Raw genomic sequence first — 14,483 nt, 5'->3', positions numbered from 1 at the left:
GATCGTCAACGCCATCGTTGTCGCGCACTACATCATGTCATCTCATTGTCCTTATACTGCTATGCCATCGTTGGCACTGCATCGTCGTTATACAATAGTCATTAAACATTTCTTGTCATACCGTCGCCGTGATGTCGCCGTTCCATAATCACCACTCTAGTTTCTTTATCACATTCTCGTCAGGTCATCATCGTCACACAGTTGTCATACAAATATTGTCATCGTCCGGCGGTCGTTTTACAACCGTCATTACTGCAAGTACGTCAAACCGTGGTTCTAAGACCTCGTCATCATGTGCGAGTGAAAGGGCACGAGGGACGCGCGCTTCACGGGGAGCGAACGCACGGCGGAGAGCAAACGCGCGTACTGCGCCGTGCTCCCTGAAGGGCTGCAGAATTAAGCGTCTCTTTCCTCTTTTAGAATCACCACATATATAGAGCAAACGCGACTTCTTCTGTTTGCGCGAAAAGCCGTGGGGGGGACGGAGGGAGAGGGGAGGCCATCTTTAGCTGCAGCACCATATGCCAAATTATATAAAACTTGTAGGATGCTTAAGCTTCACCTTTAAGAGTAGAACGCGATAGCGTTATCGGGACCCGTTCCCATTGCATCGTTCGCATACGGCAAGTAGGCTTCATTCACTGCAGCACTGAACGTGGGAAAGCCAGCTTATAAAGACCAAGCATACACTGATCCCTTAAAGTCGGCTTCTCTTTTAACTGCAATGCATTACTGGAAAGACGCTTTTCCAGGGACAATATAAGTGGTATATATTAATATGTGAAGGCCCTAGCCCCTCTTTTACTATTTTAATAATTGTTTGCTATTGCCCCGACGCGAGCAGGTCTGGTAGAAATGCTTGAGTTTCCTCGTAGCAGAATTAGGTTTTCTCGTACATTCAAATTACAATCCGACGCCGATTGGTAAACAATTCGACAGCCAATCCGACGCCAAGTGGTAAAGTTGTACTTTACCATTTTCTGGCGTATTTCACTGTGAGAAATTCAATTTTTGTTCACCAAAACCTTGCACCACGTGGAGGGTCTGCGCGGTTGATGTGGTAGGATTATTTTCCCCGCCACCCGCGTTCACACGCCGGTTGCCGACGCCGGATTTTCTGTGACACGGGGCCCTAAACGCTATCACATTAAAAATGACACCATCTTCCCGTAGGGGAACCCTTAGTAGTAGCGAAGCAGCATGGGGTGACTCAAGTTCCCGTTAGTTTTCAGTTCGTCGTTTCCGTTAGATTGAGGTACGCAGCTACCGTTATATTTACCATGCGTTTGCGGGAGGAGAATGAGAGGAGCGGAGCGCGTGTGCGCGTCATTATATCGCGAGCTACAGTAGCGCCCCCCCCCCCAGCGGAGTATGCAGCTCCTACCGTCGCACCTCTAACCTAAGCTGCTTCGCATTATCGCGCGCGGAGCCGCAGGTGTTGCCATTCGTTGCGCAATCCGGAGAGGAGAGGAGCGTCGGAGAGGAGAGGAGGAATGCCGAGAGGAGAGAATGAGACAAGGAGAGGCGAGGAGGGAGGAGATGCGCATGAATGCAGAGGAGGAGAGGAGATAAGACAAGGAAGGAGAGGAGGGGAGGAGGATGCACATGCGCAGTATGGGTGTGGACGCCGCACGGCGTATGGATGGATGGAGGGAGAGTGACATAACCCCGACCATAAGATGCTTCGCATCTAAAACGCTGCGAGGCGAGAAGGTGTAAAGACTTCCGACGCTGCTCGACGTGTCCCGTTCTGATCTCGTCGAAAACCTCCGAGCCGCCCCCAGAGGCACCGGCAACAGTCAAGCCCGACCCTCATGGAATGAACTTCCCCGACGATGTTCGCGCGTCAAAAAATGTAGCGAGACGCGCCGCCGTGTTTTCGCCTCACCGCCCCCATGCGACGATCCATCGGCGAACGCCGCCGAGCCCCTATCAATGTGGCCACCGCGAAGCAGGAGATTACTGTTTTTTAAATGTAACCCACAGTAAGGTTTAGCACGTTGCGACACTTAATAACGTCATAACTTGGTGTTCTTTTTAATTTCTCTGAGTTATTTCTTCCACATTTTACGCTTGGCTATTTTCAACCTCCAGAAAGCATAGAAACAGCTTGGCTCTGCCAACATTGTGCCCATGCGGAGACAGTGGTAGTGTCATTAGACAGTTTAGTTTAACGTAAGCGTAATAGCGGGGTTAAGGGAAATAGCGTTACCGTTCCACAAACGAACTTTGGAGAGAGAGGTTTAGTATAGCGTGATAGCGTAGTTGACGTGCGGGACGCTATTTCATTACGCTTTGAATTTCGCATACATAGGGCACCTAAGTTGTAACAAGCCCGCACATAATAAACAGACAAGTACTCTTCATGTCGCCATTACTAACTTCTTTATTCTCCCTTGACCCCCGGCCCCTTTACTACAAATTCTGTCTTTCTTCTTCTCAACTGCTTGAGCATGCTTCACTCTCCCCGCCTTGTTTCATCCCTCCTGGGATGGTATTTAAAAACGTTTGCTATAGAGGCTGATTACACGGTGCCATTGGGGCCAACATACCAGACAGTCTTTAAGATTCCCTGTTGGCTTGCTGTTTTGACACAGAGAATGGTCCTCTGTGATTTGAGCATGAGTTCGACAGCCCTTTTCTTACTAGCACCAAATCTCCAACCTCTATTCTTGGTATGGTTGTGTTTTGTGCTTTGTCAAGTTCTTTTCATTCTTTCACGGTACTTAACTTCGCTCTCTTCATTTCTTCTCTCTTATGTCAGTTGCAGCGCTGCTTGAATTCCTAGAGACGTGTCGGCTGGTAGATAGGTTGGGTTCCCGGTAGCAGCAAAGAGCGGTGTGCATCCCACAGCTGTTGTATAGGATCGATTATGATGAGCTACCGCCGCTTCAAGGCACTTCCATCCACCTGGGAAGTCTGGATACTATTTATGTACTGTTTGATGTCCCGAATAGCTCGCTCAGCTAACCCATTAGCTGCTGGGTGATACGGTGCTGTGAAGCTGAGCGTAACTCCATGTTGCTCGGCCCATTCCTTAAGGTGATGGCTCCGAAAGCAGGTCCGTTGTCTGACACTACTACTTTAACGTTGTCAAACATCTTCGGCTTAGAAAAAATCACACTGTTTGCGTCCTCCTTCCCCATTTTGCGGCCACCATCCTGGTGCACTCATCCACACACAACAGGATGCTTGCGTTTTCTTCACGCCTTCAGATTTTTTCGGAGTTCAGCGAAGTCCATGTGAATAACTTGAAATGGTACGCTTGAGTGCGTCGGTAATGTCATCTGTTGGGTTGGTTGCTCGAACTTTACTTTATTCACCTGGCATTTGTGCATGATTGCACGTATCTTTTTGTGTCTTCCTTCATGCGGGCCATGTGAACCTTTTCGACAGTTTCATGTAGGTCCGCCAAAAGCCATCATGACCACCTGAATGGGGACTATTGTGGTAAAGGTCCAGAATTTTCAGAACCAGTGTAGGAGGCACTGCTATTTTGCCTGTCTGGGTCAGTTGCAAAAGTTCAGTTCCTTCCCAAATTTTCGCGGTACCAATGCTTCGTGTTGCACATCAAGAACTGTTACCCCCAATCTAGACATTGCGTCTGCATCTTTCATAGAAGCCCCGGGACGGTGATTCACTTCAAAGTCGAACTGTTGAAGCTCGTTGACCCACCGTGCGACTTTCCTTTTGGCTCCGCCATTTTCAAGAGGTGGGTAAGTGTCTCATGATCTGTGTACAACTTGAATCTGGTACCTTCCAGGTAGGAACGGAAGTACCGAATTGCCTTTAAACGGCTAGAGCTTCCTTCTCTGTCGTCGTGTAGTTCACCTCCGCTTTGTTAAATGTGTAGCTATGGTAGCCAATTACGCTTAGTTGGCGATTGTTCGGCTGACTTGTGTCTCGCTGGTATAGTATCGCACCCGTTCCGTAGTGCGAGGCGTCTGTATTGAGCTCAAATGGTAGAGCAAAGTCCGGCAGTCTGAGGACTGGATCAGACGAGGTAACTCGTACTAGCTCTTGGTAGGCCACCTCACAGTCACCCGTCCAACAGAATGGTACGTCTTTTTGTGTTAGTCTAGTCAACTCTAGTTTTGAGAGCATAATCTCGGATAAATGCTCTAAAATGTCCTGCCACCCCAAAACACGCGTAATGAGTGAACATCAAAAGGTTTCACAAGTTTTGTAATGCGTGCCACCGATTCTTCTTTGTGTTTTTTGTAGTGCCATCCAGAACTCTGCCCAAGAAAGTCACCTTTTCTTGAAAAATTCACTCTTCTTAAAATTGACCTTTAGGTTGGCTTCTGACAAAGCGGTGAGGACATGTGCCAGGTGTTGTTCATGGAGACGCTCGCTTTTGGAATACACAATAATATCATCTACGTAGACATTGCAGAAGCGGCCATGAACGGATCCGAACCATATTCATCATTTTCTGAAACCAGCTGGGCGAGTTCTTCCATCCGAAGGGGAGGCGGTTGTATTCGTAGATGTCAAACGGAGTTATGAACGCCGTATACTGCTTTGTATCCTCTGAAGTGGTACTTGCCAAAAACCTTTACAAAGGTCTATCCTAGAAAACCAAGTACATCCACCTGTGTCATCAATAATTCCATCTATTCTTGGCATAGGGAATTGAATTAGATGTGTCTGTTTGTTAATGCTCTGTAGTCAGTGCAGAGTCGGAGAGTTCCATCTTCCTTGAGTTCTATGGTTATCGCGATGCATATGGTGATACGGACGGACGGATAATACCTGCTCCAACATCTTCGCAAGCTCTTCTTTCAGCCATGCCTTCTTTTCTCTGGTGAGGTTGTAAGGTTTCCTCCGTACTACAGTTTTCATCATGTAATTTAAACGCGACTTCAAACTTCGTAGCACCTGGAGGATAGCCTCCACAGCAGTATAATTCAGGATAGATTAGAGGTATGTCATCTCCTTTCTTCACAACGCGAATTTCATTTTCTTTTCTAACAGGTTGCGCTCTGCCCATTTTGGCTCACAGACACAGTGTCATCGAAGTGTATGTTCAGCTTGAGCAACTTCATGTCCGGACGGGAGATAAACTTGAACGGGAGATATTTCTTGAATACCACAGAGTTGCTGCAGTTCTCCACAAAGAAAGTCACCCACATATTGGTTCTTGTTGTCGGCTGCGCCAAATTATGTAACAAGCCCGCACATAATAAACAGACAAAGTACTCTTCATGTCGCCATTACAACTTCTTCTTTATTCTCCTTGACCCCCGGCCCCTTTACTACAAATTGTGTCTTCTTCTTCTTCAACTGCTTGAGCACGCTTCATAGTAATTCTATGTGTGTATGCGTCCCGGAAAGTGCGAGAGGCAGCGCAATGGAATCCAGGAGCGCGTTGTATTTTTACTTCCCATGTCCGCTGATCTGCAGCGAACAGACAAGCAGTACAAGCTTCTACAATAGCCTCCGGAATTTTCCCATCTCAGAGGCCATATGGCATCGTCGCGCCTATCTCCCAACTTTACCGACAGATAGCGCTCGCATCTCAAAGAAAATTTCTCTCGATAGGCTTAGGCGCGTTCGAAACGAGAAGCGATCTAGAAAATTCCTCAGATTAGCCATAACACTCTCTCGTCGAAGCGGCATGAACTAAGCAAAGCCGTTTGCGCAGTCATTTGCTACGAACGAAGTGAATTCTACAAAAACACGCCAAATTCAGTTCGAAGCGGGCGACCGGTACCGCCGCCATGTTTTACGTAAACTCAATCCCATGATGCATGGCCGGAAGTGCTGCTTCCTGGTTGGATCGGCTTGTCGCCGCGCGCTGAACGCTTCGTCGGCGGGCGAAAATATCTATCCCCTCCAAGTCAGTGGCGCGCGTCCTTTTTTGACGCCGGCCGACGAGCGGCCGCCGTCGGACGATGTTCGCCGTTTTGGAAGCCGGAAATTCGTTTCTATGAGGGTCGGGCTTCAACCAACGCCGCGCGCTTTCGTGTGAACGCGGGCAAAAAGCCGAAGGCGTCGACAGCAGTTCTGAGCGTTACTGGTGCTGCTGCATGTCCAAGTTTATACAGCGGATAAAACTGCTAACCTTACTCCGTATAGCTCTGTACTAATTCGCTGTCGCAAGTGAGGCTTCGCCTTTTGGCTCAAACTGCGACAATTTTTTTTGTTGTCACTTCACCGTCTTCATGTCGTCGTGCAGTGGCAATAGTGGGAAGCAATGGGCTACAAAATCGAGCCGATACTTGATGACGTTTATATCGCATATAGACGAAGCAATGGAAGTCTCAGAAATACAACTACAAATATATGAAGTAAGCGTGACTCACCAACACAGTGTGTCGCTACATTACTTGAAAATAATTGCTGTATCGCCGACAGTCATCGAGAGATGAATTCTGCCGTAATATTTCCCCAAAATAATTATCATTGCGTTAACAGTGTAGGTCCGTTTGAAACAAATATTATAGGGGAACAGTGCGCAAAATATCTAAAGAAACGTATCCCGCTCGTCTAAACCTAACCCAGCCACTTCTACATATTGCCTCTTTCGCACTTGTTGAAATTCCCGCTATATTTACCGTAAACCAAAAGGCAGCATTTTCAAAAAGTTATACTTGGAAAGAGCTCTTGAGTATCAACAAGGTTGAGTTAGCCACGTGAAGAGGTTATTTCTATCTAATCATAAGCATTTAAGACCCTTAGTCGCAATTAACGCTGCGTTATAGGCAGTGGTTCTTGTCTTTATCAAACTCGGGGTGTCATGGTGACACTCGTTTGAAGATATCCGTTCCCAAAGTGTGCGACAATATACATTGGATAGTGCACTTCAATTTAAAACAGCGTTTTTTGTTAAAAAAAGGTATGCGGAATTAGAGTAACTTTTATCCGCCAGTTTAACGGCAAATATCTCTAACCCAGTGCCAAACAAACCCACTAATGAAGCGACAATGAAGTGACAGACGAGCAGACGCACGCACATCCGTTGAGGCGTGCAACTAAGAAGCCAAGTGTGCACGAAAGCTTCGATTTCGTTAAATACAGTGGAAGAAAGAAGCGTGCTATCATTCGCGACTGACAATGTATACGACAGTGGCTATCATCCATGGTTGATTTGCTCCCTGCACTATTTCATCAGATTGGAAGCGGACGTGAGCACGACGAGACCGTGTGGGGCGTACTGGTGGGCAGTGTTCCTTTCCACTTGGTGCGTGAAGGCATGGACCAGATGGTCGCCCAAGGTTCCTGGCAGCCAAAGCATTCACAGCGCCCGCAGGTCAGCGCCTCATTTCTTAGTCTATAGAATTGTACGGTTCGCACGAATGGTTCAACATTTAAGGCGTGCATGCCTTATGAGATGAGCCTTTAGGAGTCAGTGCTGATACTGTGCAATATATTTGATTTTTATTCATTATTTCTTCACAAACCACATACACATATTATGTATATACATACAGTGGAATGCTGAGCAGGAAACCTAACTGCCTTTTCCACAGCGGCAGCCTCCGGGTGCAGACTAAGCCATGAGGTGCCTGGCTTCATACGCTTCTTGCTTCTGGCAAAACCAAAAGTAGCAGATATCGGGTTCGCACGACGGAAGATCACCGCTGAAAGCATGTGGTAATCAACAGTCAATTTAGGTTCACCGTCATTTACGGTGCAATCTCTTCTATTTCACGAGCCAAAGCCCTGCGGGAAATTGCGCTGACTTCGCACATTTCCTTAGCATGTCACAGGGTGTCTACAAGAGATGCCGGCTACGCAGAGTCACATTGTCTGCAAAGCGACAAAGAAAGCAAAATAGTGCGCCGTCACGTTTCGCTTCATCGGCTCAGCACCGACTGAGCATTCCTCGGCCATTGTGTATGTGTGTGCGCCCCCGCAATAGCATTCCCGCTCAGCAACAGTCTGGAAAGTGTTGCCTACATGACCTTCATCGTGGCGGGCTTCAACCGCTAAATTAAACCGCATTAAACGTTTGTTTCTAATATGGCTATTCGAAGCAGTGGCGTAGGTGATACCAGTGCGTATTTGTTATTGCAGGATGGCCATGCGATCGCGTATACAAATGAAAACGGCCTTTAGAGTTTTTTGAGTTTTATGGAGTAGAGAAAGCAGCGGGAGTGTCACGTGGTAAGGCGACGGTTGTGGCTGCGCGAATGAATTAAAAGCACGCTGAACTGCGCAATGCTATCCCTACATTGAAAGCTTAACATCGGCTGTTAAAGGTGGAGTTCGATCCCTACGAAGCAACGATGTTCGCAGTTCGAGCGAAGTAGAGATAATGTATATAAGGAGGAGGATCAGAGAGAGAAAGAAAGAGAGCAGGCAGACGTAGAGCGAGAGAAATAAAGAAAACTAAAGAAACGTTCTTGGCGAGGCAGGATTCGAGCCCGGGTACCCACGGTCCGAAGGCGAGCGTCATAACCACTAGACTATTCACCTACGCTTGCAGAATATCCATTGTGCGAACCATATGATTGCGTTGTACCGACGATTGTAACACAACTTGCTATGAGCGAGAGAAGAGAAACACGAGAGAGAACACAGATATAGAGAGAGAGGGATAAGAAAGAGGAAGAGGGAACGAGAGAGAGGTGGATTTGAACCCGGATACTCACAGTCTGAAGGCGAGCCTCATGCACACTACGATTACACTAACGCTTGAGGCAGATTTCACAAGCGTGAAAGTGGCTTAATTTTTCTAATAAAGCACTCACAGTGGAATAAGAATTAAAAAGTTCGCAGGTGTTACAGTCTTGTAACACATGAAGCTGAAAGCCCGCTGCGCAACTTACTATACATGAAGTTACACAGTCGGGTTAAACTCTTAGTAGACATATTGGTAATGCATAACGAGCCGCAGTGGGAAGTACATGTGCGGAACTAAGGACCTCCTGAATGCCACATAAAGCGCTTAACGTAGTACCTAAAGTGCCATTTGGGTCACACACACGGTTCTGGCTTCCCTTTAGTAAGCCAGAACCATGGAGAAGCCGTGGATTCAGGGAAGCGTGCTCGTCTCGCACCCCCGGAGGCCCGGGTTCGATTCCCACCCAGACCGAAATGTACCGACTCTTCTCTTGGAAGCCACTACTTTACTTTGTTTGCAGGAACCTCCCTGAGAAATGTGACGTAAGTCAGGGCATTCTGAAGCGTCGGCCATTTTCGCCACGGCGCAGTATCGCCAAGGGTACCTCCAACATAGACACCAAGGCTTTTGGGCTTCACATTAAGAGGCGCCGATGTTGACACTATGAATTGGTTAAATGCGAGAGTGGCCCTTGGGCTTAAATCCGGTGGTTCTTTCAAGAGAGGCTTTCTTTTCCTCTTCCAATGCCGCCCACAGCTGCTGCCGCTGATACTGCGGCTCACGTCTTGCGGAATAGAATTGTTACTATTGATATTCAGTCTTCCACAACATGGCGGTACAAGACAGAGTGCAACATAGTACGAAATAAGGCAAACCACGGTAGCGGTCGCAGTGCGAGTAAACACCACGCGGAGTGCGAAAAAGCGCGGGTTCCCGCTACCCGACCTAGTGTGAACGAAAACCGGCTATAATATGAAATAGGGCGGCCTGTTTGGACAGTGTCGAACTTTGGGGAACAGATACTGGCATAAGTGCGAATTAAGGCGGCCCACGGTGTGTTGGAGCACGCAAACGGAGCGCCAAGTCACATTTCTCTCAAACGCTCTCTTCACAACAGAGGTCGTGATCTTCACCCTTTTTTCTGTGCTTTATTTCGTAATAAAGCACATTCGCACACGTGTCTACCATTGGTCGCTGCAGTCGGCTACAACGTGGCCGCCGCTGGGGCCGGTACGAGTCCACTGGCTAATGCGCACGGCGGCTCGCTGAAGACAACCTCATTTGGCTTACCTTTAGCGCGTCATAGTGTTATGGAATTCTTCGCAGACTCACATTTTGAACAAATAACTCTTTAATTGAGAAATAGAGAAAAATAGAGGAGTAACAACGTGCGTTACGACTACTTCCATCGCGGGTCGCCCTCCTTCCCTTCCCCATGTGCCAGCCTAGCATTTCGATTCCGCTAACATTCGGCCATTCCTGGCAGCGAACTGTCCTTAGTTCATGTGGTGTAGTCCCGAAGATTCGCAGGTCTTTTGGACACACGTGTGCTACGTCTCGGCATGCTTCTTCCTCGTCGGAGCTTGACTGGTCGAACTGGTCCTGGCATCTTCCACCCCATCTCTTCAGTTGGCTGATGTGGGCAGTTGTCGAGTAGACCCTTTTCCTTCGTTCATCTCGGTCACTCTGTAGGTGTCTGCTGGAAGTACTTCTATCACAGTGAGTGGACCTCTGAACTTCTTCTGGGTTTTGTTGGGGCACAGTGTGCTCTGGAACGCAGCGCTATGACCACTATGTCTCCAACACTCAACTTGTCCGCTGTGAAGTGAGCTTGTCGAAGTACTGCTTCGACCTTGCTTGCTGGCTCGCTATGCCCTTTTGAGCCATCTCTTGAAGTTGCTCCGGGCAGACCCACTCGTTATTCTCAGTGTTCAGCCATCTGAGGATACCATCCTGCATCCTTGGTTGATATCATGCAAGAGCTGAAAGCGCTAGTCCCTGTTGAGGCATTGTAAACAGTATTTAGGTAACTTTCTACCTCCTTGATCTTCTGATCCACAATCTTTGTGAGCTGGGTCCTTGATTGTAGCCATAATACCCGGTACCAGAGTTCGGTTCACCACGCTCCACCTGGCCATTAGCCCTTGGATGGGTGCGAGTTCAGTGTGTGAGCCACACCATTTTTCTGACAGAAGGCTTCGAAGCCGTGGGACGTGAAACAGAACCACGGTCCGAGATGATGCGCTCCGGTAGTCCAAACTCTGTTATGAAGTTCTGCATACACCGCAGTACATTTCTCGCCGAGGTGTCGCGCACAGGGTAGAGGCGCACAAACTTGGTCAGATTGTCCACCAGCACCAATATCCACTGGTTCTTCTTGGAACTTCTCACAAACGGACCAACGTGGTCCACATGAACAACTTGAAATGGTCTCTTCCCAGGTGGCATCGAGTGCAGAAGCCCAGGCTTCTTTCCTCCTGGTACCTTTGTGATTAGACATTCAAAACACATACGGATGTGCTGGTCCACGTAGCGCTTCATCCGAGGAAACCAATAAAGTTCCTTGATTTTCGTCACCGTTCGGTCTGTAGCAAATGTCCCTGTAAGTCATGAGACTTGACGCACAATGTTTTGCGCATGCTTTTAGGCATCACAAAAGAAGTCGTCCGTCTTGTTCAACGTAAAACAGTTTTCCATCTCTCAGCCGTAAGTTCTTGACTTTGGCACTCTCTTCTTGGGTCCTTTCTTTGACTGGCTTCTCCAATATTTGGGCGAGCTTCGCCAGTCCGCATCAGAGCGTTGAACGATCACAACTTGGTCCTCCAATGTCATGGTAAGGCACACTTCGATCCTTGTCTCAACAACCTCATCAAGCGTGTCCTTTGGCGCTCCTACAGGTTCATGACTCAAAATAGTCCACATGTGCCATTTTCTCTCCTGCTCGGTGCTTCACCTCAAAGTCATACTCTTGAAGTAAGTCGAACCACCTTGCTATCTGTGGTTTAAGAGTCTTGTGCGCATTCAGTTACACAATTGCTTGACAATCTGTAACCAGCGTGAACGGAATGCCTAAGAGAAATGGACTAAGTCTTTCCATACTCCAGACTATCGCCATCAACTCAGTTTTCCCGCATGGTAATTCCCTTCAGCATCAGTGGTACGCTTACTGACACAAAACACCAAGTGCCAGCGTCCCGACTCATCTTGTTGAAGGATCATCCCCGCAAGTCCATGTCTGCTTGCGTCCGTGTGGAGCTCTGTCGGAGCCAAAGGGTTGTACGACTTCAGAACGGGTGGTGCTGTCAGTTCCTTTCGGAGCTGGTCGAAAGCTTCCTGCTGCTCCACTCCCCACGTGAACTTCGTGTCTTTCTTGGTCATAGAAGTAAGCGGTTCTGCCTTCAGGGCATAATGGGGAATGAACCGTCTGAAAAATCCCGTTAGACCCAGAAACCTCCTTACACTGTGAACATCAGTTGGCGTGCTAGCATCCAGTATGGCTTGTTGCTTCACTTCACCTGGCTGCAGGTAGCCTTTCCCAATCTTGAAGCCTAAGTAGTCGATTTCCTCACTTCCAAACACACACTTGGATATTTTCAGGGTTAGACCAGCAGCTCGCAGGGCATCCAGTACTTGTTTGAGCTGAACCAGCAACTCTTCCCAATCCTTGGGTGGAATCAGCAGGTCGTCCATGTAACACAATGCTACAGTGTTACGCAGAGATCCGAGGACCTTGTTCATTAGACGTTGAAATACAGCAGGACCATTTCTCAACCCGAACACCATACGTTCAACTGCCCGGTCTCATCAGGCGTGATGAATGCAGTCTTGGCCTTCGATTCCTCACTCAGTGGAAGTTGAAGGTATCCGTTTGCACAGTCTAACACACAGTATATCTGTGCTCCGGAGAGTCGTTGCAGCTGGTCGTCAACGTTTGGCAAGGGGAAGTGTTCCGGCACCGTCTGGCTATTTAGCCGTCGATAATCTATGACTAGACGATTTCTCCATTCTTCTTTTTTCACGAGTAGTACTGGACTAGCGTATGGCGAGGATGTTTCGGTTACGATGCCAGTCGCCTTCCACTCCTTGACAATTTCTTGGATCGCATTTCTTTCCTCTGCGTTAGTCGTGTACGGTTTGCCGCTGACTGGGCTGCTCCCGGGATGCTCCGTGATGATCATCTCTAGTTGGTTACAACACCCCAACTCTGACAATTTCAGCGCAAAGCAGTCCCTATATTCATTCAGCATTTTCAGCAGTGCGTCAACTTGCTGTTCATTGACATCCTTCCCGACGTTTAGCATGCTACGATCAATGGGCTTCTGCTGAGGCGCAGGTCTCAGGGTGTTAGCTCTTCGCTCCCTGATAGCAGTTCAACGTGAGTAAACAAACTCCCCTTGATCAGCTGTTGGTCTTCATCCTTGTCGTTCAGCATGGGTATCTCAACCATTCCGTCTTCGACGTGAAGTAGTATTCCCTTACCCGTTCCTGTAGGCAATATAACATTTCCTTCACTATTATTGGTCTCCACTGTCACCCAACACACAGTCCTTTTGGGCAGCACAATGGTCTCCTTGACACGAAGTGGCTCCTTCGAAGGCTTCATCTGGGCAAGGTCAATGTTGCAAAATGAAGATCATCTCGGTAGACAATCCTGAGTTCATCTCCCATGCGTAGGTATGCATGTGGTCCTGTTCCGTCCAAGTCCTACCAACCAGCATGTCCACAGGCAAGGCACTGTTGTGAACGATAATCACCTTGACCTTACGGCATAACACGTCATCGATTTCTATGTCAACCTACGAGGTTCCGATAGACTGCACTGTAGATGTATCAGTGTTCCCCAACCCATACAACGCTTGGGCTTTGCACACAACTTGCAGGTTGCACTTTTCAGCCGCTTGATGACGCAATATACAGTCTGAACTTCCCGGGTCAATCATCACGGAGAGCTGGTGAGTACCATTGATGATCGCAGTCTTCAGGAACTTGGATGGACCACTGTCACTTGTTGGGTCCTCATTCACCATGAAGTTTCCAGCAGTGTTTGTTTTTGAACAGTCTTTCGCTATGTGCCCGTACCTTCCATAGCTGTAGCATTTTCGCTCTGACGGATCACGCTTGGGAGGCTCTTGGCGTTTGCTTCGGTGGTCCCCCACCACTTGCTTGATGTGTGACACGTGCATTTGTGATCACTTGCTCGGTTGGACGCGTGTCATTCCATGATTTTGAAGGCGGAGGCTTCCCATGAGATGTCGCGCTACCTGGATCACCACCGTGTGGCTTGGCCCCTGGATACTGCTGCATTCTAGCTTCGGTTATATGCTCTAGTCTTCGCAAGTCTGCCAGCAATTCGGCCTCGTCCTCGTGATCCTTCGCCGACATTGAGATGCATGCATCTTTAAACCGCAGCCCCACCAAAACTTGCTCTTTGGTATCCTGCATACCGAGGCCCAATGCTTACATAACAATGTCTTTTCAAGAAAGTATGCCGTGATGGATTCTTCCTTCATCTGGACTCTTTCTTGCATTTGCTTCCACTTTTCGGCAGTGCTTGTCTGGCCCACAAAAGTCTTTTGAAGGCTATCTTGAAGTCCTCCCACGTAGTAAGGTCATCCAAACGGGCCTGAAGCCAAAATCTAGCAGGTCCCTTCATGTGAAGCCTGGCGTTTTCGAGTCTGAAGCTGTCCGGCCAGCCGTGCAGGACCGCCATGGAATCGATACTCTTCAACCACGCCCCGGCTTCGTGGCATGAGCCCTCGCCGTCGAAATCCTGGATAGCCTTATTTAGGTCCCGCATAACGTGGAACGCTTCAGGCTTCCTCTCGATAAGCTCCAATAACCGCTGGTTTTGCTCCAGCAAAGCTTGCATCATTTCGTTAGTTCCGCCGCCGTCTGCCATCTTGGGCGTTGT

The 14,483-nt window shown here is 48.3% G+C and overlaps 1 pseudogene; it reads right to left on the bottom strand.

Moving 5' to 3' along the window:
• Positions 1 to 10,073: 10,073 nt before the first annotated feature.
• On the bottom strand, positions 10,074 to 14,471 carry LOC119435265 (uncharacterized; annotated as a pseudogene).
• Between the last annotated feature and the right edge of the window lie 12 nt (positions 14,472 to 14,483).

Source organism: Dermacentor silvarum, unplaced genomic scaffold (assembly GCF_013339745.2).
Source record: "Dermacentor silvarum isolate Dsil-2018 unplaced genomic scaffold, BIME_Dsil_1.4 Seq585, whole genome shotgun sequence".
Lineage (NCBI taxonomy): Eukaryota > Metazoa > Arthropoda > Arachnida > Ixodida > Ixodidae > Dermacentor > Dermacentor silvarum.
The sequence above is the reverse complement of the archived record's forward strand: the minus strand, read 5'-3'. Positions and strand labels throughout refer to the sequence as shown.